A 25016-nucleotide genomic window follows, 5' to 3' on the forward strand; every position below is an offset into this window, starting at 1 on the left:
ATACAGAACACAGTGCTGCATATGAAGGGGCCGTATTTACAAGGTGGCGTTATGCCACAAAAAGTAGCTTAACGCCACCTCATAAATACGGCGCAGTGCATAGCGCCACAAGAGTGTCATGAAAAGTGACGGTTCAGTGGCGCTAGGGGCTCATAACTATGCCCCAGTGGGTGTTGCTGTGGGCGTGCAACAGCAACACCCATTGCATTTTGACGCTGCCCCAGATTTACGAGTTTTTGTAAACCTGAGGCAGCGCCAAAATCTAACAACACCCAGAGCGCCCCTAAAAGCAGATTGCACGTCGCAGCCAAAGGGGACAGAATCTTGCTAGGATGTAACAAACTTTGCTGCCAAAAGGAACAGGCCATGTTGATTGCCATGTAATGGATGGGAACGGAGCCACCTATTGGAAATTAGCAAACAGGTTCAAGTGACCCTTCCCTGCATTGCAAACCATCCCCAGCCCAAGTATTCAGAATGCCTCTTTGTATAATGATGGCTGGATGAGCTTTGAGACTTAGTAAGACTTCATGCAGTGGAGTCTCTCTAGCAAATCAGTAAATGCCATTGCAAGAGGAGGGGCTGGGACACAGAAGAGAGTTTTGCTCTATATGTCAAAAATTTAAATCACTGTGGTCCAGAGGAAAAAATACGGGATGGAAACGACAAATGCAAATCAATTACCTAGCAATCAGAAATGTACATCAGACCATCTATTTCGGAAATTGCACAAGTAGAAGAGAGAGCATCTGCTGAAAGAAAGAACTGGAGTGGTGGGCGTCAGTGACCCAGGTGAGGACAAGCTTGCTCATCCCCAGAGGGTGACCACAAGGTGGCCACCACCCGGCGATAACAAGAGATAGAGGTAGCCTGAATGGGATTACACTGAGCAAAGAGAACAACTAAAGGGAATCCATCTAAGAAGAAATGTAAGACCTTCTCTTAAGCGCTTCGTACAGCACTTCTGCCATTTTTAAGCTCTATAAATAACCAGTGTTGCCACTACCCAATTTATGATACTTTGGGGCAGATTTATGAAAAGTGCCACTTTTCTTGCGCCCCTTAGTACCCCCCGAACGCCACCACCTGTGCGCCACATTTAAAATACGGCGCACCTTTGCAATAGCCAGGGGTATTAGCGTCATACTTTTTTACACTAGCCCGGCACTTTGCAGGTTTAGCGCCAAAAATGTTGTCGCTAATCCTGCAAAGCACCCAGAGACCATTAAAAACAATGGGAGCGTCCCTTTAACGCCTGCTCTGAGCAGGCATTAAAAATACCGACAAAAATGCTGCAATCTCTTGGATTTCTTTGCGCCATTTTTTCAGCCCCCTAGCGCCAGCATGCCCATTTGCATAGATTATGCCTGGAACAGGCATATTGTGGCGCAAGGGGTAACAAAGTGGCGCAATGCATGCATTGCACCAGTTTATAATTATGGCGTTGCATTTTTGGCGTTCCAACGCCTCATTAGCGTGAAAAAAATGATGCTAATGTGGCGTCGGAATGGCGCTAGGGGCCCTTAAATCTGGGCCCTAATTTATCCGTCTCAGAGGGATGGAAAGTTCAATCTCGCTTACCAGTATTCAGGCTTGTCACCTTCACATTACAGCATTTGTCAAAGACGAGCATTCAATTCACTGAGTCATCCCACCAGCAAAATAATAAATAAATCCTAAACACAAACAAATCCTCCCAGGCTAGCCCTGAACCCATCAAACACATAGAACTCCAAGAAGAGCCAGTTTCTTGTTTGTAAGACTGGCCAGGGGTGGCCCCTCCGCTACGGCAGAGAAGCGTCGCCCTACTGCAGAACGGCAGCAAAAAGTGGAAAATAAAATGATAATAAAAGTATTTATCATCATTTTATTTTTCTGCTTAGCCAGTCTGCTGACTGGTGTAGGGCTGGGCCATCCACAGTGTCAGCAGGGGAAGAAGGAGTGTTAAATGCACTCTAAGGCCCTGATTTACGAAAAGTGGCGCTACACCTGGGGTAAGGCCACTTTTCTTGCACCCCCTAACGCCACCATGTGTGCGCCATATCTAAGATACGGCACACCATGGCAGTAGCTGGGGGAACTAGCTGCAGCATTTTTTACGCTAATTAGGAGCTTCACAGGATTAACATAACATTTTTTTACCCTAATCCTGCGAAGCCCATTGAGGCCCATTGAACACAATGGTGCGCCTCCTTTTAACGCCTGCTTTGTGCTGGTCTTAAAAGTGCCGTAAAAACGACGCAAAGAAATCTCTTAGATTTCTTTGCACCATTTTTTCGGACCCCCCTAATGGGGGAACGCCTCCTTTGCATACAACATGCCTGGCACAGGCATAATGTAGAGCAAAGGGTTACAAAGTGGCACAGTGCATGCATTATGCCACTTTTTAAATTTGGCACCCTTATTTCAGCCTGGTTGGGCCACATTTGCACAAGTAAATGACGCTAATGTGGCGCAAAGAGGCACTAGGGGCTCTAAAATCAGCCGCTGGGTGTGCATGTTGGTGTGGCTGGCCGTCTTAGGCTGGCCAAACCGACATGCGCACTTAGAGCTCTCCACCCGAGCTGTTTTTCACAGCCAGGTGGAGACCAAGTGCAGGCTCTCACTACCTCTCTGAGCGGCATTTCAGCCCGCTCAGGCCAATCCTAGCGTTTCTCTCATGCTGGGTAACAACATGAGAGAAGGGTGTGGATTGGGTGGGGAGGAGAGCAACAAGGGAAGGACGTGTGACGGGAGCAGAGGAAAACAGAGGGTCGGAAGTGGCAGGTAAGACTTTTTAAAAAATATTTGATTATTATTCCACTCCGCACAGCACGCTGCCCCTCCCGCTCCACACTCTGCCCCTCCACACATTCCAGGCAGCAGCCGCCACGGGCACAACATCACAGGTAACACGAACAGCTGCTTGTATTCTGCTAAATCTCCTTCTTTCTTTGTTTCTCTATAGGAGTTCTGCTGGAACAAAGTCTCAAATGTGCAAGGTGTGGTAATGGTGTAATCTCTGGCATTTCACATAACAATTGTAACTCAAACTGCTGTAGATTATGTGAGATTACACCGGTGTGAATTATATGACAGCTGGGTCTACCTGCTACCCTTACAACCCTTCACCGGCCTCCCACTTACACCTACCAGCTGCTCAGCACGTCACAGCAAGTGCTAAATGAGAGCATATATAGCTTGCTTAAGTAGCCAGGTCTTCAAATGTTTCCTGAACCTCTCAAAGTTGGGTTCCAGCCTGACCGGGAAAGGAAGAAAGTTCCATAACATGGGGCCAGGACAGAGAAGCTCCCACCCTCTGTCACTTGAACCGAGAGATCCTCAACTGGTTGTCAAGGGAGGATCTGCAAACATATCTCTCAAATTTGCTTGCGACAAAGGCTAGAGCATAATCATGAGTGGATTTGTAAATAATACAAGATGTATTAAAAAGAACTCTGTTTGACGGGCGGTGAGGCTTCTTTATGGCAGGAGAGATATGCACACGTCTAAACAATTTACAGACTATGCTTGCTGCTGCATTTTGAAAAAGTTGTAGTTTGTGTAATGAAGTTGCAGGGAGACCCAATTACAGGGAGTTTGCTTAGTCCAAGCGGGGCACGATCACCACTACGTTAGTCGCTTTCAACACCGCTGGTGACATAAGAGGAGCGCCCTTCCTACTGGCTTTCAATAGGCTGAACCACTTTGCTGTGACTGCCTTGATCTGAGGGATCATGGACAGCTGATTTTCTACCAGATGCCCAGGCTCTTGGCAGAGGACACAAGGGACCCTGCCAGGCAGAACCTACCACTCCCATGATGGGTGGTTGAGTACACTGACTGTATAGCCTGACCTCACCCTTGGGTAGCTTGGCACGGAGCAGTCGGGCTTGTCACAGGGCAATGTGTACAGCGCTGGCACAGCAATACCACAAAGCAGTTACACTGAGCATTACAAAAGAGACTGCACATGAGCTGTATGTAAATAGGTTTTGTATTCAACACACACATTAACACAGCATGAATAGCATGTAACTCTAGGCAGGAATCACCATTCGAAACAACACTAGCAGTACTAGGCCCAACTGAGTTAAAACAACATTTGCAGTATGCACACATGACAAGAATAACACATTCCCTGAGAAACATAGTCTTCACTGGACCCTTCCTAGCAACTACCCAACTCACTTATACACACGTTCAGCAATGTGTACATACAGAGCAATGCTGCAATTTAAAGTAGCTCAACAGCATGAGCCGCACAGGTAAAATCTAACGTCAACCGAGTAAGTCCTCTGGCAAGAATTAAGTGTCTGGCAACACCATTGTATGGTGTTAACAATTACCCTCAATCTCTCCCACACACTCACTCCGCACTGCCAAATGGTGCCATGGATATCAGTCAGCTCGTACCTTATGCACTAGAATACACTCACTCCCAGCACCCTAATGCGGTGCACTAATATCCGGTAGGTTAGCTGTCACTGCGTTCGTGGAGCCTCCCGTTGGGCCCCAGACTCTTCCTCCACCCTCCAACTGGCCCTACTACCTCTCCTCCCACTAGCAGAAGATGCAAACAGTCTTTCCCCGGGTGCTAGGCCTCACATTACCCGAGGCACTCTTGTTCAGGCACTCGGGGACAATATGGGGGGAAAAGAAGGGACACCGCAGAGCAGATAATAGTCAGCAAATGAAGGTTTGGCCACCACTCTGGAAGTTCACTGAGACCCCTCTGCACTGTGCCTTCTAGTGCTGGCCCTGGTCTGCCAAGTATGGGGGAGGGTTGTTGGCGGACACATGCTGGTCACAGTGGTGCCCAGCCAAGCCAGGCACCCTAATGCACAAGAGTTACGAAATCCTGCACCTCCCTGGGAGGAGGGGCAACACCTGGGGTGCAATGGCTTGAGAAGCCCCAGACTGTCCTGTTTGCACACGAAGAGATACCAATCCGCACCTCCCTGGATGGAGGTGCTACGTAGGCTGTGCAATGAATTGAGTTGCACCGGATGATTCCGATCACCAACACAAAGTGCTTAATGTCAAACTTCCCTGAATAAGGCACAACGTCTGGTGCATGAGACTTGAGTTGTCCCAGACAGGTTCTGATTGCACACTCAACGTGCTCAATGTCATCCCTCCCTGGAATGAGGCACAACATCTGGTGAGCATTGACTTGAGCCGTACCAGACAATCTGGTTAAACACACAAAAAGGATTCCACACCCGTAGCTCCCTGGAATGAGGTGCCACATCTGGTGCTCAAAGACTTGAGTTGCACCAGACACTTCTGATCAGCAACACAAAGTGCTCAATGTTGTGCTTCCCTGGAATGAGGCACAACGTCTGGTCCGTGATGACTTGAGTCGCACCAGGCAATCCCAATCAAAATCACAAAGTGCTGAATGTCATACCTCCCTGGAAGAAGGCACAATGTCTGGTGCGTGATGATCTGAGTCGTACCAGACAATCCTTGAGCATGCACATGAAGGATTCCTATTCCGTGTCTCCCTGGAATGAGGCACAACGTCTGGTACATGATGATTTGAGTCACACCAGATGATCTGGCTACACACACAAAAAATGCAAGTTCGGCGGGGCCGCACGAGGTAGGACACTGCACAGCTCTTAGGACACCCAAACCTCCGAAAGTCATCACCTATGACACCGCACACAATGAGCATGCAGTCGGTTGTCGCATGAGAGAAATGCAACGCACTCAACAAAGGCAGGCCACATGGGAATCCTTATATTTAGTGGTACCATGATCTGACTCCAAGAGGCCAAGTGTCAAAACCTCTCCTTCCAGTCTACCCAGCCAGGCCCACAACTGGCAGACGCCTGTCGGTGCCCAAGTTTTATGGCTGTCGCTGCGGAATGCACAGATATGCTCTCCCCAGCCTCCAGTGAAATGGAGTTTGAAATAACTGCCACCAAAGTGAGTTTTTAGAACATAGAAATGCCCACTTCCTAGAAGTTGCGTTTCTAGAGCTTTACTGACAAATCAATCAATCAATCAATCAATCCTCGGCATCATCCTCGACCCCTCCCTCTCCATGACACTAACCTCCTCCTGCTTCCACACACCCCGCACTCTAAAAAAATCCTTCAAATGGATTCCCCCAGAAACTAGAAAGACAGTCACCCTTGCACTCATCAGCAGCAGACTGGACTACGGTAACGCCCTCTACGCCGGCACCACACTCAAACTCAAACGCAAACTCCAGAGAATCCAGAACAGTCGCACACCTCGTCCTTGGCCTCCCCGCCACAAACGAACCTCACCACACCTCAAATCCCTTCACTGGCTCCCCATAGACAAGAGAATCACATTCAAGATCCTCATCCACGCACACAAATCCCTCCACAACACCGGCCCAACCTACCTCAATGAAAGAGTAAACTTCCACACTCCCACACGCAACCTCTGATCAGCTGACCTCACCCTAGCCACAGTCTCCCGCATCCAGCGCACCACCACAGGAGGCAGGTCTTTCTCCTACCTCGCCCCCAAAACCTGGAACTCCCTCCCCACCGACCTTCGCAAAACCAAAGCCCTACTGGTCTTCAGAAAGAACCTCAAGACATGGTTGTTCGATCAGTGACCCTCCCTGCCCCCCGTTTCCCCTCCCCCAGCGCCTTGAGACCTTCACGGGTGAGTAGCACGCTCTACAAATTTTTTGATTGATTGATGTGTATTTTTTCATTACGTGGACACATGTGCCCTGGCGCACGCACAAGCTTGCCGGGGCAGGCTGGACCAGAGTTAAAGGACACCACACGGGTGCAAGTGTGCCCACTCAGGCCTGCTGTGACAGGCCAAGAACATAGGGACACACAAGCGTGCATATGTGCACATACTGGTCAGTACCACTTTCCTGGCATAGGTAGGAAGGCGCACAAGCTTCCACACTGTATTCACAGTGGGAAAGTTCCTATGGCCTGAAGGCACATTAAACCCCATTGTGCAAGTGCACGCCCACTGGCCTGCTGTGTCCGGCTTAGTGTACATTGGAACACCATTGTGCAAGTGCGCACATTCTGGTAAGCAACGGCAGACCTAGGGGGTCATTCTGACCCTGGCGGTCCAAGACCGCCAGGGCCACGAATGACGGAAGCACCGCCAACAGGCTGCCGGTGCTTCCTAGCCCATTCTGACGCCGCGGTCAGAAAACCGGGGCCGGCGGTTTCCTGCCGTTTTTGCCCTTGCTGGGCGAATCCGCCATGGCAGCGCTGCAAGCAGCGCTGCCATGGGGATTCTGACCCCCTTCCCGCCAGCCTGTTTCTGGCGGTTGTCACCGCCAGGAAGAGGCTGGCGGTAACGGGTGTCTTGGGCGCCTGGGGGTCCCTGCACTGCCCATGCCACTGGCATGGGCAGTGCAGGGGCCCCCTAACAGGGCCCCATGAAGCTTTTCACTGTCTGCCTAGCAGACAGTGAAAAGCGCGACGGGTGCAACTGCACCCGTCGCACGCCCGCAACACCACCGGCTCCATTCGGAGCGAGCTTCTGTGTTGCAGGCCTCCTTCCCGCTGGGCCGGTGTAGGAGGCTGGACTGGCTTGTAGTGAGTACCAAGAGGTACTTACACCTTGCACCAGGCCCAGGTATCCCTTATTAGTGTAGAGGGTGTCTAGCAGCTTAGGCTGATAGATAATGGTAGCTTAGCAGAGCAGCTTAGGCTGAACTAGGAGACGTGTGAAGCTACTACAGTACCACAAATGATTATGCACAATATCATAAGAAAACACAATACACAGTTATACTAAAAATAAAGGTACTTTATTTTTATGACAATATGCCAAAAGTATCTCAGTGAGTACCCTCAGTATGAGGATAAGAAATATACACAAGATATATGTACACAATACCAAAAATAAGCAGTATAGTCTTAGAAAACAGTGCATACAGTGTAAAATTACAATAGGATGCAATGGGAGCACATAGGGATAGGGGCAACACAAACCATATTCTCCAAAAGTGGAATGTGAATCACGAATGGACCCCAAACCTATGTGACCTTGTAGAGGGTCGCTCGGACTATTAGAAAATAGCAAGGGTTAGAAAAATACCCCACCCCAAGACCCTGAAAAGTGAGTGCAAAGTGCACTGAAGTTCCCCTAAAGACACAGAAGTCGTGATAGAGGGAAAATGCAAGGAAAACACAAATCAGCAGTGCAAAAACGATGGATTCCTGACTGAGGGTACCTGTGGAACAAGGGGACCAAGTCCAAAAGTCACAAGCAAGTCGGAGATGGGCAGATGCCCAAGAAATGCCAGCTGTTGGTGCAAAGAAGCTCTTACTAGGCTGAAGAACTGTGAATACTGCAGGAACGACAAGGGATAGAGACTTCCCCTTTGGAGGATGGATCCGCCACGCCTTGGAGAGTCGTGCAGAAGTGTTTTCCCACCGGATGGACGCTAACAAGCCTTGCTATCTGCAAATCGTGCGGTTAGCGTTTTTGGATGCTGCTGTGGCCCAGGATGGACCAGGACGGTGCAAATTGGACCAGGAGGTAGAGGGGACGTCGAGCAAGACAAGGAGCCCTCCCAGCAGCAGATAGCATCCGGAGAAGTGCCAGAAACAGGCACTACAAGGATGCGTGAAACGGTGCTCACCTGAAGTCACACAAAGGAGTCCCACGTCGCCGGAGAACAACTTAGGAGGTCGTGCAATGCAGGTTAGAGTGCCGGGGACCCCAGCTTCCGGGTGCACAAAGGATTTCCGCCGGAAGTGCACGGGAGCTGAAGAAGTTGCAAAAGTCGCAAAAACCAACAATGCAGTCTGGCGTGGGGAGGCAAGGACTTACCTCCACCAAACTTGGACTGAAGAGTCACGGGACCGTGGGGGTCTCTTGGACAGGCTTGATGGATTCGTGGGACCTCGCTCGTCGTCGTGAGAGGAGACCCAAGGGACTGTGATGCAGCTTTTTGGTGCCTGCTTTAGCAGGGGGAAGATTCCGTCGACCCACGGGAGATTTCTTCGCAGCTTCTGATGCAGAGAGGAGGCAGACTACCCCCACAGGATGCACACCAAGAAAAACAGTCGAGAAGGCAGCAGGAGCGGCGTTACAATGTTGCAGTAGTCGTCTTAGCTACTTTGTTGCAGTTTTGCAGGCTTCCAGCGCGGTCAGCAGTCCAATTCTTGGCAGAAGGTGAAGAGAGAGATGCAGAGGAACTCTGATGAGCTCTTACATTCGTTATCTCAGGAATCCCCAAAGAAAGAGACCCTAAATAGCCAGAAAAGAGGGTTTGGCTACTTAGGACAAAGGATAGGCTAGCAACACCTGAAGGAGCCTATCAGAAGGAGTCTCTGACGTCAGCAGAGGGCACTGGCCACTCAGAGCAGTCCAGTGTGCCAGCAGCACCTCTGTTTCCAAGATGGCAGAGGTCTGGAGCACACTGGAGGAGCTCTGGGCACCTCCCAGGGGAGGTGCAGGTCAGGGGAGTGGTCACTCCCCTTTCCTTTGTCCAGTTTCGCGCCCAGGCAAGGCTGAGGGGTCCCTGAACCGGTGTAAACTGGCTTATGCAGAATTGGGCACCTTTGTGCCCAACAAAGCATTTCCAGAGGCTGGGGGAGGCTACTCCTCCCCTGCCTTCACACCATTTTCCAAAGGGAGAGGGTGTAACACCCCCTCTCTGAGGAAGTCCTTTGTTCTGCCATCCTGGGCCAGGCCTGGCTGGACCCCAGGAGGGCAGAAGCCTGTCTGTGGGGTTGGCAGCAGCAGCAGCTGCAGTGTAACCCCTGAAAAGGCAGTTTGGCAGTGCCAGGGTCTGTGCTACAGACCACTGGGAGCATGGAATTGTGCCAACTATGTCAGGATGGCATAGAGGGGGCAATTCCATGATCTTAGACATGTTACATGGCCATATTCGAAGTTACCATTGTGAAGCTATACATAGGTAGTGACCTATGTGTAGTGCACGCATATAATGGTGTCTCCAGCACTCACAAAGTCGGGGAATTTGCCCTGAACAATGTGGGGGCACCTTGGCTAGTGCCAGGGTGCCCACACACTAAGTAACTTTGCACCTAACCTTTACCAGGTAAAGGATAGACATATAGGTGACTTATAAGTTACTTAAGTGCAGTGAAAATGGCTGTGAAATAATGTGTGCATTATTTCACTCAGGCTGCAGTGGCAGGCCTGTGTAAGAATTGTCAGAGCTCCCTATGGGTGGCAAAAGAAATGCTGCAGCCCATAGGGATCTCCTGGAACCCCAATACCCTGGGTACCTCAGTACCATATACTAGGGAATTATAAGGGTGTTCCAGTAAGCCAATGTAAATTGGTAAAATTGGTCACTAGCCTGTTAGTGACAATTTAAAAGTAATGAGAGAGCATAACCACTGAGGTTCTGGTTAGCAGAGCCTCAGTGAGACAGTTAGGCACCACACAGGGAACATATACATGCACACTTATGAGCACTGGGGTCCTTTGTGACAGGGTCCCAGTGACACATACATATAGGCCACAAACTTATGAGCACTGGGGTCCTGACTAGCAGGGTCCCAGTGACACATAACAAACATACTGAAAACATAGTGTTTTCACTATGAGCACTGGGGCCTGGTCATCAGGATCCCAGTGAGACAGTGAAAACAGTGACAAACACCCTAACATACACTCACAAACAGGCCAGAAGTGGGGGTAACAAGGCTAGAAAGAGGCTACTTTCTCACACATCCCCCCCCAAACTAAGGACAATAAGGCTAACCTTGGCCAGTTGAGACTTTATTGTCTAAGTGGTGATAAGTAGAGAGTAGCTCTGCAATAGACTGGTTACTCCCTTTATCATCCACTATATGGTTACTTCCATGTGGGGATGTAAACCACCCTGTTTGAAGTTTTTTAGCTAAGCAACAATGTGAAGATGTATTTTCAGAGTTTCTATCAGTAAGTTTTAGTTTAGAGCAGTGGGAATTGTCCACTGAACCTATTTGTAGTGATGGAAATGCCAGACAGGGATGCTGTCTCAGAAAAGCCATAGCTGGGCAAAAACTTTGTCCATCTGGCTGGAAGAGAGAACAGGAATGCTGTTTCTCTTGAGTTGGAGCAGGGCAGGGATGCTGTCCTATGAGGTCCACACTAGGGCAGGGATGCTGTCCTAAGTGTTGTGAGGTAGTGCAGGGTTTCTGCACTAAAGTTTCTCTGGGAGGGTTGGAGGGATGCTCCATGTTAACTAAAATGGTGCTCTGTTTCTCACCAATGTTAGTTATCCCACAGAGAGGTACTTCCACCTCAGGGAGTCCAGCTTTGCCAGCTGATGATTCCCTTGGAACAGGTGCCACCCCAGGAGAGGTTTCTCCCACCACAGGAATGGTATCCTGAATGGTAGGGTGGTTAGGGGATACTGTGATACCCTTTTTACCTGTTGATGGAGAGGGATCCTGAGTTTTCAGGCCTTCTCTCCTTTGCTTTTTCATTTCACTTGAAATGAGAGGGAACAATTCCTCAGGGATGCCCAGCATGGCTGCATGGGCATAAAACTCTACATCAGCCCAACCTGAGGCCTCTAGGTCATTACCTAAGAGACAATCTACAGGTAAGCTAGGTGATACCACCACCTGCTTAGGGCCAGTAACTCCACCCCAACTAAACTGAATTATAGCTAAGGGAAGAAACTTAGTGGAGTTATGGACATCAATAATCTTATACTGTTGTCCAATGATGTGTTGTTCAGGAGCCACTAGGTTTTCAGTCACCAAAGTGAAACTGGCACCTGTGTCCCTGTAGGCCAAGGCCTCAACACCATTTATTGAAACTGTCTGCCTGTACTTATCCATTGTAAGGGGACAAGCAGCCAGTGTGGCAAGGCCAATGCCACTAGGTGTGACAGAAACTGTCTTGGGACTGACTACCCCAGTTTCTACTATGGACCCATAAGTGAACCCAACTACACCCTTTGCTTGACTGTTGCCAGCAGTCCCACCACTAGTACCACTACTGCTAGGGGCACTAGAGCTTGATGTATTAGTGGTGGTAGGCTCAGGGGGTTTACCTGGACAGGACTTATCCCCTGGCCGATGGCCTCTATTTTTACACACAAAGCACGAAGGCTTTTTAACTTGTGTAGGTTGAGAAGAAGAGGAAGAATTAGTTTTATCCCCACCCCCTGAAGAGTGTTTAAGATTTGAAGTGGGATCTTTGGTTTTACCCTTATCCCCATGCTTATCTTGAGATTTTTCACCATCTTTCTCTGAAGGCTTACCATCCTTCTTCTTGCCATCTTTGTCACCCCCTGTATGAACTTTTCTGTTCACTCTTGTTCTGACCCATTTGTCTGCCTTCTTTTCCAATTCTTGGGGAGAGGTCAGATCAGAGTCTACCAAGTACTGGTGCAACAAATCTGACACACAATTATTAAGAATATGCTCTCTCTGGATTAAGTTAAACAGGCCTTCATAGTCAGTCACTTTACTGCCATGTAACCACCCTTCCAAGGACTTCACTGAATGGTCAATGAAATCAACCCAATCTTGTGAAGACTCCTTTTTGATCTCTCTGAACTTTATCCTGTATTGTTCAGTGGTTAAGCCATAACCATCAAGGAGTGCACTCTTAAGAATAGTGAAATTGTTGGCATCACTTTCTTTCACAGTAAGAAGTCTGTCTCTACCCTTACCACTAAATGATAGCCATAGGATAGCAGCCCACTGCTTTTGAGGGACATCTTGAACAACACAAGCCCTCTCAAGTGCAGCAAACCACTTGTTAATGTCATCCCCCTCTTTGTAAGGGGGAACTATCTTGTGCAGATTCCTGGAATCATGCTCTTTTACAGGATGACTATGGGGAATACTGCTGCTGCCACCATGGGTAGTTAAACCCAGCTTCTGTCTTTCCTTTTCAATCTCTAGAGATTGTCTATCTAAATCCAGCTGTTGCTTCTTAAGCTTCAGTCTGGAAGTCTCCACTCTCAACTTATTGAGCTCCCTTTCCAACATTCTGTCATCAGGGTGGGTGGGAGGGACATTTCTAGAAACAGAAGTGTGATGGGAATGAACAGAAGGAGACCTGTCCCTAACAGAGGGAACCTTAACAAGTTTACTAACAGTATAATGGGAGAGTCCATCATCTGTATGATGAGACCTCCTACTGTGATGAGAGACCACACTATCTGTATGGTGTGACTCTACATCTACTTCAACCCTGCTAGGCTGTCTGATACTGGGCAGGCTAGGAAGTTTCCTTACTGAATCTATCTGCAGGGGAGTCCCTGGATCAGATTGAGAACCATCAACAACTTTTTCAACAGATTGGGCACTTATGGCCTTATCTTGTTCTCTAAGCATGTTCAATAACAGTTCTAAAGAAGGATTCTTCCCTACACTTAAACCTCTTTGTATGCAGAGACTCCTTGCTCCTTTCCAGCTAAGGTGATCATATGCAAGTTTGGACAGATCAACATTTTGGCCTGTGCCAGACATTTTTAGAAAGAGTTAAGTGATAGAAAAAGTGAAGAAAACGTTTTTTCAGAACTTTTAGAAAGACAGAAAAAAAACTTTTAAAACTTTTTAGAACTTTTTAGAAAGTTTAGAAGTACTTTTCAGCACTTAGAAAACAGTGAAAAGAGGAAATGCAAAACTTTTTAGTTATGTGTACATACACTGAACTTGTTTTGTATATTTTTCTCTTATGAAAAGTACAATGTCAAGAGTGGTAAGTAGTCTCAAAGCACTTATCCCACCGCTGCACAACCAATGTAGGAGGCTGGACTGGCTTGTAGTGAGTACCAAGAGGTACTTCACCTTGCACCAGGCCCAGGTATCCCTTATTAGTGTAGAGGGTGTCTAGCAGCTTAGGCTGATAGATAATGGTAGCTTAGCAGAGCAGCTTAGGCTGAACTAGGAGACGTGTGAAGCTACTACAGTACCACAAATGATTATGCACAATATCATAAGAAAACACAATACACAGTTATACTAAAAATAAAGGTACTTTATTTTTATGACAATATGCCAAAAGTATCTCAGTGAGTACCCTCAGTATGAGGATAAGAAATATACACAAGATATATGTACACAATACCAAAAATAAGCAGTATAGTCTTAGAAAACAGTGCATACCGTGTAAAATTACAATAGGATGCAATGGGAGCACATAGGGATAGGGGCAACACAAACCATATACTCCAAAAGTGGAATGTGAATCACGAATGGACCCCAAACCTATGTGACCTTGTAGAGGGTCGCTGGGACTATTAGAAAATAGCAAGGGTTAGAAAAATACCCCACCCCAAGACCCTGAAAAGTGAGTGCAAAGTGCACTGAAGTTCCCCTAAAGACACAGAAGTCGTGATAGAGGGAAAATGCAAGGAAAACACAAATCAGCAGTGCAACAACGATGGATTCCTGACTGAGGGTACCTGTGGAACAAGGGGACCAAGTCCAAAAGTCACAAGCAAGTCGGAGATGGGCAGATGCCCAAGAAATGCCAGCTGTTGGTGCAAAGAAGCTCTTACTAGGCTGAAGAACTGTGAATACTGCAGGAACGACAAGGGATAGAGACTTCCCCTTTGGAGGATGGATCCCCCACGCCTTGGAGAGTCGTGCAGAAGTGTTTTCCCGCCAGATGGACGCTAACAAGCCTTGCTATCTGCAAATCGTGCGGTTAGCGTTTTTGGATGCTGCTGTGGCCCAGGATAGACCAGGATGGTGAAAATTGGACCAGGAGGTAGAGGGGACGTCGAGAAAGACAAGGAGTCCTCCCAGCAGCAGATAGCACCCGGAGAAGTGCCAGAAACAGGCACTACGAGGATGCGTGAAATGGTGCTCGCCTGAAGTCACACAAAGGAGTCCCACGTCGCTGGAGAACAACTTAGGAGGTCGTGCAATGCAGGTTAGAGTGCCGGGGACCACAGCTTCCGAGTGCACAAAGGATTTCCGCCGGAAGTGCACGGGAGCTGGAGAAGTTGCAAAAGTTGCAAAAACCAACAATGCAGTCTGGCGTGGGGAGGCAAGGACTTACCTCCACCAAACTTGGACTGAAGAGTCACTGGACCGTGGGGGTCTCTTGGACAGTCTTGCTGGATTCGTGGGACCTCGCTCGTCATCGTGAGAGGAGACCCAAGGGACGGTGATGCAGCTTTTTGGTGCCTGCTTTAGCAGGGGGAAGATTCCGTCGACCCACTGGAGATTTCTTCGCAGCTTCTGATGCAGAGAGGAGGCAGACTACCCCCACAGGATGCACACCAAGAAAAACAGTTGAGAAGGCAGCAGGAGCGGCGTTACAATGTTGCAGTAGTCGTCTTAGCTACTTTGTTGCAGTTTTGCAGGCTTCCAGCGCGGTCAGCAGTCGAATTCTTGGCAGAAGGTGAAGAGAGAGATGCAGAGGAACTCTGATGAGCTCTTACATTCGTTATCTCAGGAATCCCCAAAGAAAGAGACCCTAAATAGCCAGAAAAGAGGGTTTGGCTACTTAGGACAAAGGATAGGCTAGCAACACCTGAAGGAGCCTATCAGAAGGAGTCTCTGACGTCAGCAGAGGGCACTGGCCACTCAGAGCAGTCCAGTGTGCCAGCAGCACCTCTGTTTCCAAGATGGCAAAGGTCTGGAGCACACTGGAGGAGCTCTGGGCACCTCCCAGGGGAGGTGCAGGTCAGGGGAGTGGTCACTCCCCTTTCCTTTGTCCAGTTTCGCGCCCAGGCAAGGCTGAGGGGTCCCTGAACCGGTGTAAACTGGCTTATGCAGAATTGGGCCCCTTTGTGCCCAACAAAGCATTTCCAGAGGCTGGGGGAGGCTACTCCTCCCCTGCCTTCACACCATTTTCCAAAGGGAGGGGGTGTAACACCCCCTCTCTGAGGAAGTCCTTTGTTCTGCCATCCTGGGCCAGGCCTGGCTGGACCCCAGGAGGGCAGAAGCCTGTCTGTGGGGTTGGCAGCAGCAGCAGCTGCAGTGTAACCCCTGAAAAGGCAGTTTGGCAGTGCTAGGGTCTGTGCTACAGACCACTGGGAGCATGGAATTGTGCCAACTATGTCAGGATGGCATAGAGGGGGCAATTCCATGATCTTAGACATGTTAGATGGCGATATTCGGAGTTACCATTGTGAAGCTATACATAGGTAGTGACCTATGTGTAGTGCACGCATATAATGGTGTCTCCAGCACTCACAAAGTTGGGGAATTTGCCCTGAACAATGTGGGGGCACCTTGGCTAGTGCCAGGGTGCCCACACACTAAGTAACTTTGCACCTAACCTTTACCAGGTAAAGGATAGACATATAGGTGACTTATAAGTTACTTAAGTGCAGTGAAAATGGCTGTGAAATAATGTGTGCATTATTTCACTCAGGCTGCAGTGGCAGGCCTGTGTAAGAATTGTCAGAGCTCCCTATGGGTGGCAAAAGAAATGCTGCAGCCCATAGGGATCTCCTGGAACCCCAATACCCTGGGTACCTCAGTACCATATACTAGGGAATTATAAGGGTGTTCCAGTAAGCCAATGTAAATTGGTAAAATTGGTCACTAGCCTGTTAGTGACAATTAAAAAGTAATGAGAGAGCATAACCACTGAGGTTCTGGTTAGCAGAGCCTCAGTGAGACAGTTAGGCACCACACAGGGAACATATACATGCACACTTATGAGCACTGGGGTCCTGTGTGACAGGGTCCCAGTGACACATACATATAGGCCACAAACTTATGAGCACTGGGGTCCTGACTAGCAGGGTCCCAGTGACACATAACAAACATACTGAAAACATAGTGTTTTCACTATGAGCACTGGGGCCTGGTCATCAGGATCCCAGTGAGACAGTGAAAACAGTGACAAACACCCTAACATGCACTCACAAACAGGCCAGAAGTGGGGGTAACAAGGCTAGAAAGAGGCTACTTTCTCACAGCCGGCGGGCGCTAACATGGTTAGCGCCCGCCGGCCCAGCGGGAAGGTTGGAATGCCGGCAGCGGTCTTTTGACCACGTAGCGGCCAAATGGCGGTTCCCGCCTGGCGGGCGAAATGACCACCCTAGTCTCTTATCGGACACCGTGGGACAAGTGATCACATATTGACCTGCCGGGCCAGGTTCAGCACATGTCAGAATAGCATTGCAAGTGTGCCGACTCTGACCCGCAGGGGCAGGTTCAGTACATACTGGTTAGCACCACTTCCCACCAGGTGTAGGAAGAGGGCCACAGTGGGACAGTGCCCCGGGCCCTAGGGCCACTCACAGGGAATCAGCGAAACCTATAGGAGGGCCCAATCCTCTAGGCAGGGAGACTCAACAAAGGGGTTCTTCCCTGTATGGACAAGGAACACCCTGGTGGCCCTGCCTTGCCTTACGCCTACTATCCTCGCTGCCCTTCAGGGGGCACCCTAGGGGTAGCGTAAGGCTTGCTTAGGGTTGGTCAAAGCATGAGAGATGCCCCCCTAGATGCAGATGCACCTGCGCCTCCCCAGGCCTGCATGGCCAGGCCTGATACATGCGGGTCAGGCTATTCGGGTTGGGGGGGAGGTGGCACACTTAGTGCAGTGTCCCACCAGTAGCCAGGGCTGCCTTGTGTATGTGGTGTACCACTTTACAGGGCACTCCTTGGTAGAGTTTTAACCACCCAAGTGCATGACCCTTCCTGGCATGTGTAGGAAGGGCGCTCGCACGTTCCCACTGCGGTACAATGGGCAAGTGCCCAGAGTCGTAAAGCCGTGCAAAGAGTCAGCAAAAAAACAAGAGTAAAAAGCAAAAGGTTTCAGGGAAATCCCCCCAACCAGGCCATGTCCAACAGCTACTGATACCAGTGTAGGATATCAGAGCACTTCACATCACACAACACATTATACAGAGACACTCATACAAGTGTGTAAATACCCCAGGGGCTGGGTGCAGTGTATTTAAAAGGTTGGACATGTAATTTTAAGTTTTACATGTCCAGGTAGTGAAAACCTCTTAATTTCGTTTTTACTACTGCAAGGCCTGTCTCTCCCATAGATTAACATTGGAATGACCTTATTACATTTTGTAAGTGTAATTTCCAATTGGTGAGAAATGGGACCCCAATTTTGGTGTCTCTGGAATCACAGTTTAAAATCCTAACTTATGGTGAAGGTGGATTTTAAATTGTAAAGCTGAAAATGCCACTTTTAAAAAGTTGGAACTTTCTTACTTTAACCATTCTGTGCCTTCTGTCTGTCTCTGAATACATGTCTCGGTAAGTCACAGCTGGGCTTTGTGCAGTCCCTGTAAACATCCACAAACAGGGAGAGTAGCTGTGATTGAGTGCCCATCTGCATCCTGATGGCTCATCCTGGGCAGGATGGGATGGAGGAGATGACACTTACATCGGAATAGCCTGTGCCTGACCCCACATAAAGGGCTGCATACCACCCTGTAGTGAGTCTGGATCCAGGGCAGGAAGGAGAGGGACCTTGTGCACTTTAAAGGCCTCTCTTTGAAATGCCCCCACGTCAAAGGCAGAACTGGGTATAATTACTGGACCTCAGAAACCACCAAATCAGTACACTTTTAGACCTGAGGACATTCTGCCAAGATGAAGGATTGCTGTGCTGCTGAAAGAACTGCCACTCTGCTGGAATCTCCTTAAATTTGCTGGACTCTTGCTTTGATTGCCTGCCCTGCTGCCCGCTGCCCTCCTTGCCTTGGAATGAAAAGGACTGGACCTACATCTCTACAACCCCAGAACCAAAGTGACTCCAAGGACTTGCTTGCTTGCCTCCTGTATTGAAGTCCCAGGGACATCAAAGACTTCCAACAACCCTGCTACAGCCTCTGAACTCTGCCAACTGTGAGTCCTGCACTGCCATGTGGTGCCAAGCCAGTCCTGGGTCTTTGAGCTGGGTTTGCTGGCTGTGTTCTACAAAACCCACACATTTCCATCATTGTGTCAGTTGGAACCAACACATCTCCTTCAATGCAACGCATTGCTGCCGCAGGACACGTCACATCATCAACTGTGTGGCTCGACAACGCTGCACCGCTTACACTTGAGAGGTTCGGCATCAACCCATCTCTGGTTGGGCTGCTCAACGTCAATGTAGTTCTTTTATCGTAAAACGGGTTAAACGCCGCACCACTGCTCGAGGACATCACATCGGCAACTGCATAACTCGATGACAACGCATCCCTGGCTGCACAACTTAGAACTGGTGCATCGCCTTCACATCGTCTCCTCTGCTCTTCGCATTAGATGTTCAACATTGCCTCGAGCCCTCCACAAGGTACTTTTTCAGTGGGGCAGTGGGGCAGTGTTGGTCTCTGTTGCCGGCCCGTACTGCACCATGGTCAGCGTGAACTTTGGATTTACCCTAGTCTAGCGTGATCAGAAAGCTGTGGTTGGTTCTTTATGATTTCTAAGCACCACAGTTTCCTTTGATCTTCAAAAATTCATATACTAACTTCTACTGGACTTTTGTCGTTTGGTCTTGTATAACTCATAAAAATGTAGGGCCTGATTCACAAAAAGTAAACTTATACCAAAAGTCCAAATTAGACTTGAAGTCTAAGTTTAGACCTAAAGTCTAACTTTACTAATAGCAAACTCAGGGCCTGATGTATCATTCTTTCCAATAGCGATTACCAAATTGCGATTTTTTGTGAATCGCAATTAGGTAATCGCTATTGGAATGTATGAAACTCCAGGAGTTTCATATAGCGATTCGCAAGGGCTCGCAAATGGACCTACCTCATTAATTTAATATTGATGAGATAGTGAAAATTCCTCTGAGGGGCCATTTTCTGGCTCCTCTTCCTCATCATCCCCTAAATGGGCTTCTGCCCAGGCCCTCAGCGCCACTTGAAAGTCCTCCTTTCTGGAGGCCCCTTGGGTGGGTACCCTCAATGCCCTGCAGAATCCTCTTAGTTGTTTGACCGTATATGTATCCAACTGGACTAGGTCAAAGTCCCCTGTCTGAGACCCAGTCAGAGACATGTTGAGTGAGGATTTAGTTTTTGAAAATTGTCAGGAAAAAAACAGATTTGCAAAAAGAGATAAAAACCAAGTTGACCTTCAACTGTGGGTAGGTAGTGAAATACTTAGCTACTGTATGTCACTGCACAAATACAAGTCCTATCCTCACCGCTGATCACCAATGTTAGAAATTGGGTTTTTGGTTGGCAGTCAGGTTACCCCCTGTCCAAGCAAAAGCCCTCACTCTAGTCAGGGTAAGTCACACACAATCCAAGATTATCCTGTGCCCACCCTCTGGTAGCTTGGCACGAGCAGTCAGGCTTAACTTAGAAGGCAATGTGTAAAGTATTTGTGCAATAAATCATACAATACCACCATATAGCACCACAAAAATACACCACACAGTGTTTAGAAAAATATATAATATTTATCAGGATAATTGTAGGTCAAAACGAACAAAGTTGTAATGAGAAATTGTAGAGATATCACTGAAAAGTGATATAAAGTGTCTTAAGTCTTTAGAATATAAACAAAGTCTCTTTCAAGCACAAGTACCTGGTTTAGCGTGGAAAAATCTCCTCAGAGGGCCACAAAAGAAGAGGTGCGTGGAAAAAGGGTGTGTGCGTTGATTTCTCCTCAGCACACACGGACTTGCGTCGTTATTTTCCACGCGGGGAAGTCGTGCGTCGTTTTCCGGCGCGTGGACAGTCTCTTTGTGTGGATCGCGGGGATTACCAGATGTCCCGGGTCTGTGCGTGGATTTTCCTGCTTGTTCTCCGGCTGCGCGTCGGTCTGCGGGGCTGCGCATCGAAATTACGGTCTCACGGCAGGCGTCGCGTCGATTTCTCCTCTAGACGTCGATCTGCGGGGCTGCGCGTTGAAATTACGATCTCACGGCAGGCGTCACGTCGATTTCTCCTCTAGAGGTCGGGCGGCGGTGTCCTTGCGAAGCCGTGCGTCGGATTTTCGACCGTCCCAAGAGCGTCGCGTCGATCAGCGTCGGTGTGCGGCGTTTTTCTCGCCGCGGAGCAAGCTGTGCGTCGAAATTTTCGGCGCACGGAGCGTCCAAGTAAAAGAGAGAAGTCTTTTTGGTCCTGAGACTTCAAGGAACAGAAGGCAAGCTCTATCCAAGCCCTTGGAGAGCACTTTCACAGCCAGACAAGAGTTCAGCAAGGCAGCAGGGCAACAGCAAGGCAGCAGTCCTTTGTAGAAAGCAGACAGGTGAGTCCTTTGAGCAGCTAGGCAATTCTTCTTGGCAGGATGTAGTTTCTGGTTCAGGTTTCTTCTCCAGCAAGTGTCTGATGAGGTAGGGCAGAGGCCCTGTTTTATACCCAAATGTGCCTTTGAAGTGGGGGAGACTTCAAAGAGTGGCTAAGAAGTGCACCAGGTCCCCTTTCAATTCAATCCTGTCTGCCACGGTCCCAGTAGGGGGTGTGGCAGTCCTTTGTGTGAGAGCAGGCCCTCCACCCTCCCAGCCCAGGAAGACCCATTCAAAATGCAGATGTATGCAAGTGAGGCTGAGTACCCTGTGTTTGGGGTGTGTCTGAGTGAATGCACAAGAAGCTGTCAACCAAGCCCAGCCAGACGTGGATTGTAAGGCACAGAAGGATTTAAGTGCAGAGAAATGCTCACTTTCTAAATGTGGCATTTCTAGAATAGTAATATTAAATCCGGCTTCACCAGTCAGCAGGGTTTTGTATTACCATTCTGCCCATACTAAATATGACCTTCCTGCTCCTTTCAGATCAGCAGCTGCCACTTCAACAGTGTATGAGGGCAGCCCCAATGTTAGCCTATGAAGGGAGCAGGCCTCACAGTAGTGTAAAAACGAATTTAGGAGTTTTACACTACCAGGACATAAAACTACACAGGTACATGTCCTGCCTTTTTACCCACACAGCACCCTGCTCTTGGGGTTACCTAGGGCACACATTAAGGGTGACTTATATGTAGAAAAAGGGGAGTTCTAGGCTTGGCAAGTACTTTTAAATGCCAAGTCGAGGTGGCAGTGAAACTGCACTCACAGGCCTTGCAATGGCAGGCCTGAGACAAGGAAAAGGGGCTACTTAAGTGGGTGGCACAACCAGTGCTGCTGGCCCACTAGTAGTATCTAATTTACTAGCCCTATGCACATAAAGTGCACCTTACTAGGGACTTATAAGTAAATTAATAGTCCAATCAGGTATGATTCAAGGTTACCATGTTTTAAGGGAGAGAGCATATGCACTTTAGCACTGGTTAGCAGTGGTAAAGTGCGCAGAGTCTAAAAACCAGCAAAAACAGTGCCCACAAAGTGGAGGGAGGCAGGCAAAAAGTTAGGGGTGACCACCCTAAGGCTGTCAGGTCTAACAGTGACCCATTGCAAATGGCTACAATCACAGTCTGTGACTGATTTTAAATAAAGCAATCTTTTTTTTTTTTTTTTATGCAGCCCATTTTCCATAAAGGAAAACGGGATGCGTTTAAAAAAGAAAATTTAAAGGTTTTCTTTACATTTTTTAAGAGTAGGCAGTGGTGAGACCACTGCCTGCTCCTAAAAAATGTTTTCGCATGCATTCACAGAGGGGAAGGGGTCCCTTGGGGACCCCTTCCCCATTGCGAATGGGTTACCACCAATTTGAAATTGGTGGTAACTGCGATTGTTTTGCGATCGGATTCATGGTCACAAACCAATCATACATACCTCTGTGATTCGGTATTAGGATGGGATGCCCATGGCACGCCCCTTCCTAATACTGTATTGTATGTAGTCGCAAATCCAATTTGCGATTCGGAATCACAAATTGGACTTGATACATACCAAAATGTGTTTTTGCGATTGCAATAGGCCCAAAGCAAAAGTGTTTGATCCATCTGACCCTTAGACGTTTGGTCTGTGTACTAGTAAAGTTAGACTTTTGGTCTAAGTTAGACTTTAGGTCTAAACTAAGACTTCAGGTCTAAGTTTGCCTTTGTGAATCGGGCCATAAATCTAATTTTCTAACTTGGTGTGGAGTTCTTTTGTGGTGTTTCAACTGTCTTCCTGTTTAAGGTGTTGCACAAATACTTTAGACATTGCCTCCTAAGTTAAGCCTGACTGCCTGGGACAAGCTACCAGAGGGTGAGCACAGGTTAATTTATGGTGTGTAACTGACTTACCCTGACTAGGTTTGTGGCCCCTACTTGGACAGGGTGTATACCTGTGCCAACTAAAGACCCAATTTCTAATATTCTCTAAACCTTAACATCAGTAAGTCCTCAATGACCTCTGATCCTAAATGTCTTCTGATCACCCCTGCACTCCAAACCTCATGGCATCTGCACCCCCAAACCTCTGTATCCACCACTCAATGGCCTTGTTGGATTCTGTCATCATCTTGAAAGCAAGCTGTGACACCAGCCAAGAGGCGTGATACACAAGCCGGAGACCGCATCATTTGAAAAGAAACTTAGATGAACCTTATATTCTTCAACCACAGCTGAACGGTCTGAAGAGATTGGGGAGTGAATTTAGCAAATGAAAGCAGGGCCCGTCTGTGGATCCCTACCGCCCTGAACACTAATCCACCACATCATAAGGCAGCTTTGTTCACAGAGCAGTGAATTATCCTGCCTAACCCTTACCCCGGCTTGAGGATGTCCTAGAAAGTAATTCCGAAATCAACATTTTGCTCCTAGGTGTTTTGTTACTTGATGATCTTGAAGGTAACGTTTCTTGATTCCAAGATAATTGGGTTATGTTGCGTGGAGATGTTTTGGCAGTGTTTGAGGTTTGGCATGGTAGGAGGTTTCCTTCAGGTAGGTTCCCCCTTTTGGAGTTTGTTCCTGATGGGTTCTAACATGCTTACACACCAGACATACACAATGATTCACTAAGAAATGTTATGATGAAGTCATACTATATGTGACTGTGAAATTTATTACATGCATATTGTTTGTGGCAGCCTCATGGTTACCCTGTAGATAATTCATATTCCTCATATATGGGCACTGCGCTTAGTGACAATAGATGTGGTTTATCATTCACAGCCCATCTCTGCTAACGATGCCTCGTCTTCTTTTTTCAGAAACTGGTTCAAGCGCTGGTGGTGCCCTGGCTCTGCCTCTGGTTGGCCACCGTCCTGGTCCCTCAGGTCAGCTCACAAGAGTGCTCAGAGGAGAGCTGCGCTCTTGAGGCATTCAGGTGCCAAAAAGCGAATGAGCAGTGCTGCAAGGAGTATGTCAGCTGCCCCTGCAAAAGGGAGGGGTACCGAGGATGTGGCAAATTTCAGAACGGCCTGATTCCTCTAGGGGAGAGCATCTCTGGAGTCTCTGGCCGCTTGGGCTGGCGCTGTACCTGTGAGTGCAACCTGATGCTTCTCTGTGTCCACACACCATGCCCTTGGATCCTTTCTAACTGTGAGAACATAGTACGTTCCGCGGATGGCTGCCAACGGTGCGTAAAAACTGAGCCGTGAAGAGGGATATGATATCCCATGCTACACTGTGAAGGAGCTCATTCCTTGCTGCTCGATCCTGCCTGGCTGAAAGCTGATAATGCTTGCTGTAGTAGGTTGCAAGCAGTGCATAGAACTGTAACTGAGAAGATGCCTAGCCCCCCCCCCCCATGCCATGAAAGCACACAATGCGACCACGGATGGCTGCCTCCAGTAGTAGAACCCTGGTCAGGAAGATGCCTGTATTATCTTATGCTCCACAGTCAAATGACTGTGTATGGTGTGTGGTTTCTACCAATCACTAGATTTCTGCAGAAGCTTATAACAATGATAGTTTAAACAAATGCAATAAAGATCAGAGAGAAGTGACCGCCTCCTGTCTTCATGTACTCCGCCGTCAGGCTCTGGGTGGGATGGTGCGGTCCTTTGTCGGTAGTATTGTGCTGTTGTGTCAAACCACCACACTGTGCCCTTTCACCAACCACAGGGCCATATCCAGCTTTCCAGCGCTCCTGACTTCAATGTAAACAGCTCCTACATGTATATATTTACATATCCATGGTTCACCTGCCAACCCAGGAGTACAACCTTCAACACCTCTAATTATCATAATTAACCCACGACATTATCACGCACACAGTAATCTGTTATCGATGAGCTATGACAGCGCTTTCTCCCCACCTCTCTGCAAGGCACTTTCATGTTCCACAGTATTTGGGGGCAAACCAACAATACAAGGGGGGCACCTTCTAGTACTTTCCTT

The 25016-nt window shown here is 48.4% G+C and overlaps 1 long non-coding RNA gene across 1 annotated transcript in view; it reads left to right on the forward strand.

The window, feature by feature from the left end:
• LOC138249280 (uncharacterized) overlaps window positions 1-24618 on the forward strand; it is a 28446-nt gene extending 3828 nt beyond the window's left edge. Inside the window, exon 2 of the long non-coding RNA XR_011194825.1 lies at window positions 23885-24618. This is a non-coding gene — a long non-coding RNA (uncharacterized lncRNA). The remainder of the gene's footprint in view (window positions 1-23884) is intronic.
• Window positions 24619-25016: the final 398 nt, after the last annotated feature.

This window comes from Pleurodeles waltl, chromosome 8, assembly GCF_031143425.1.
Source record: "Pleurodeles waltl isolate 20211129_DDA chromosome 8, aPleWal1.hap1.20221129, whole genome shotgun sequence".
Classification (NCBI taxonomy): domain Eukaryota; kingdom Metazoa; phylum Chordata; class Amphibia; order Caudata; family Salamandridae; genus Pleurodeles; species Pleurodeles waltl.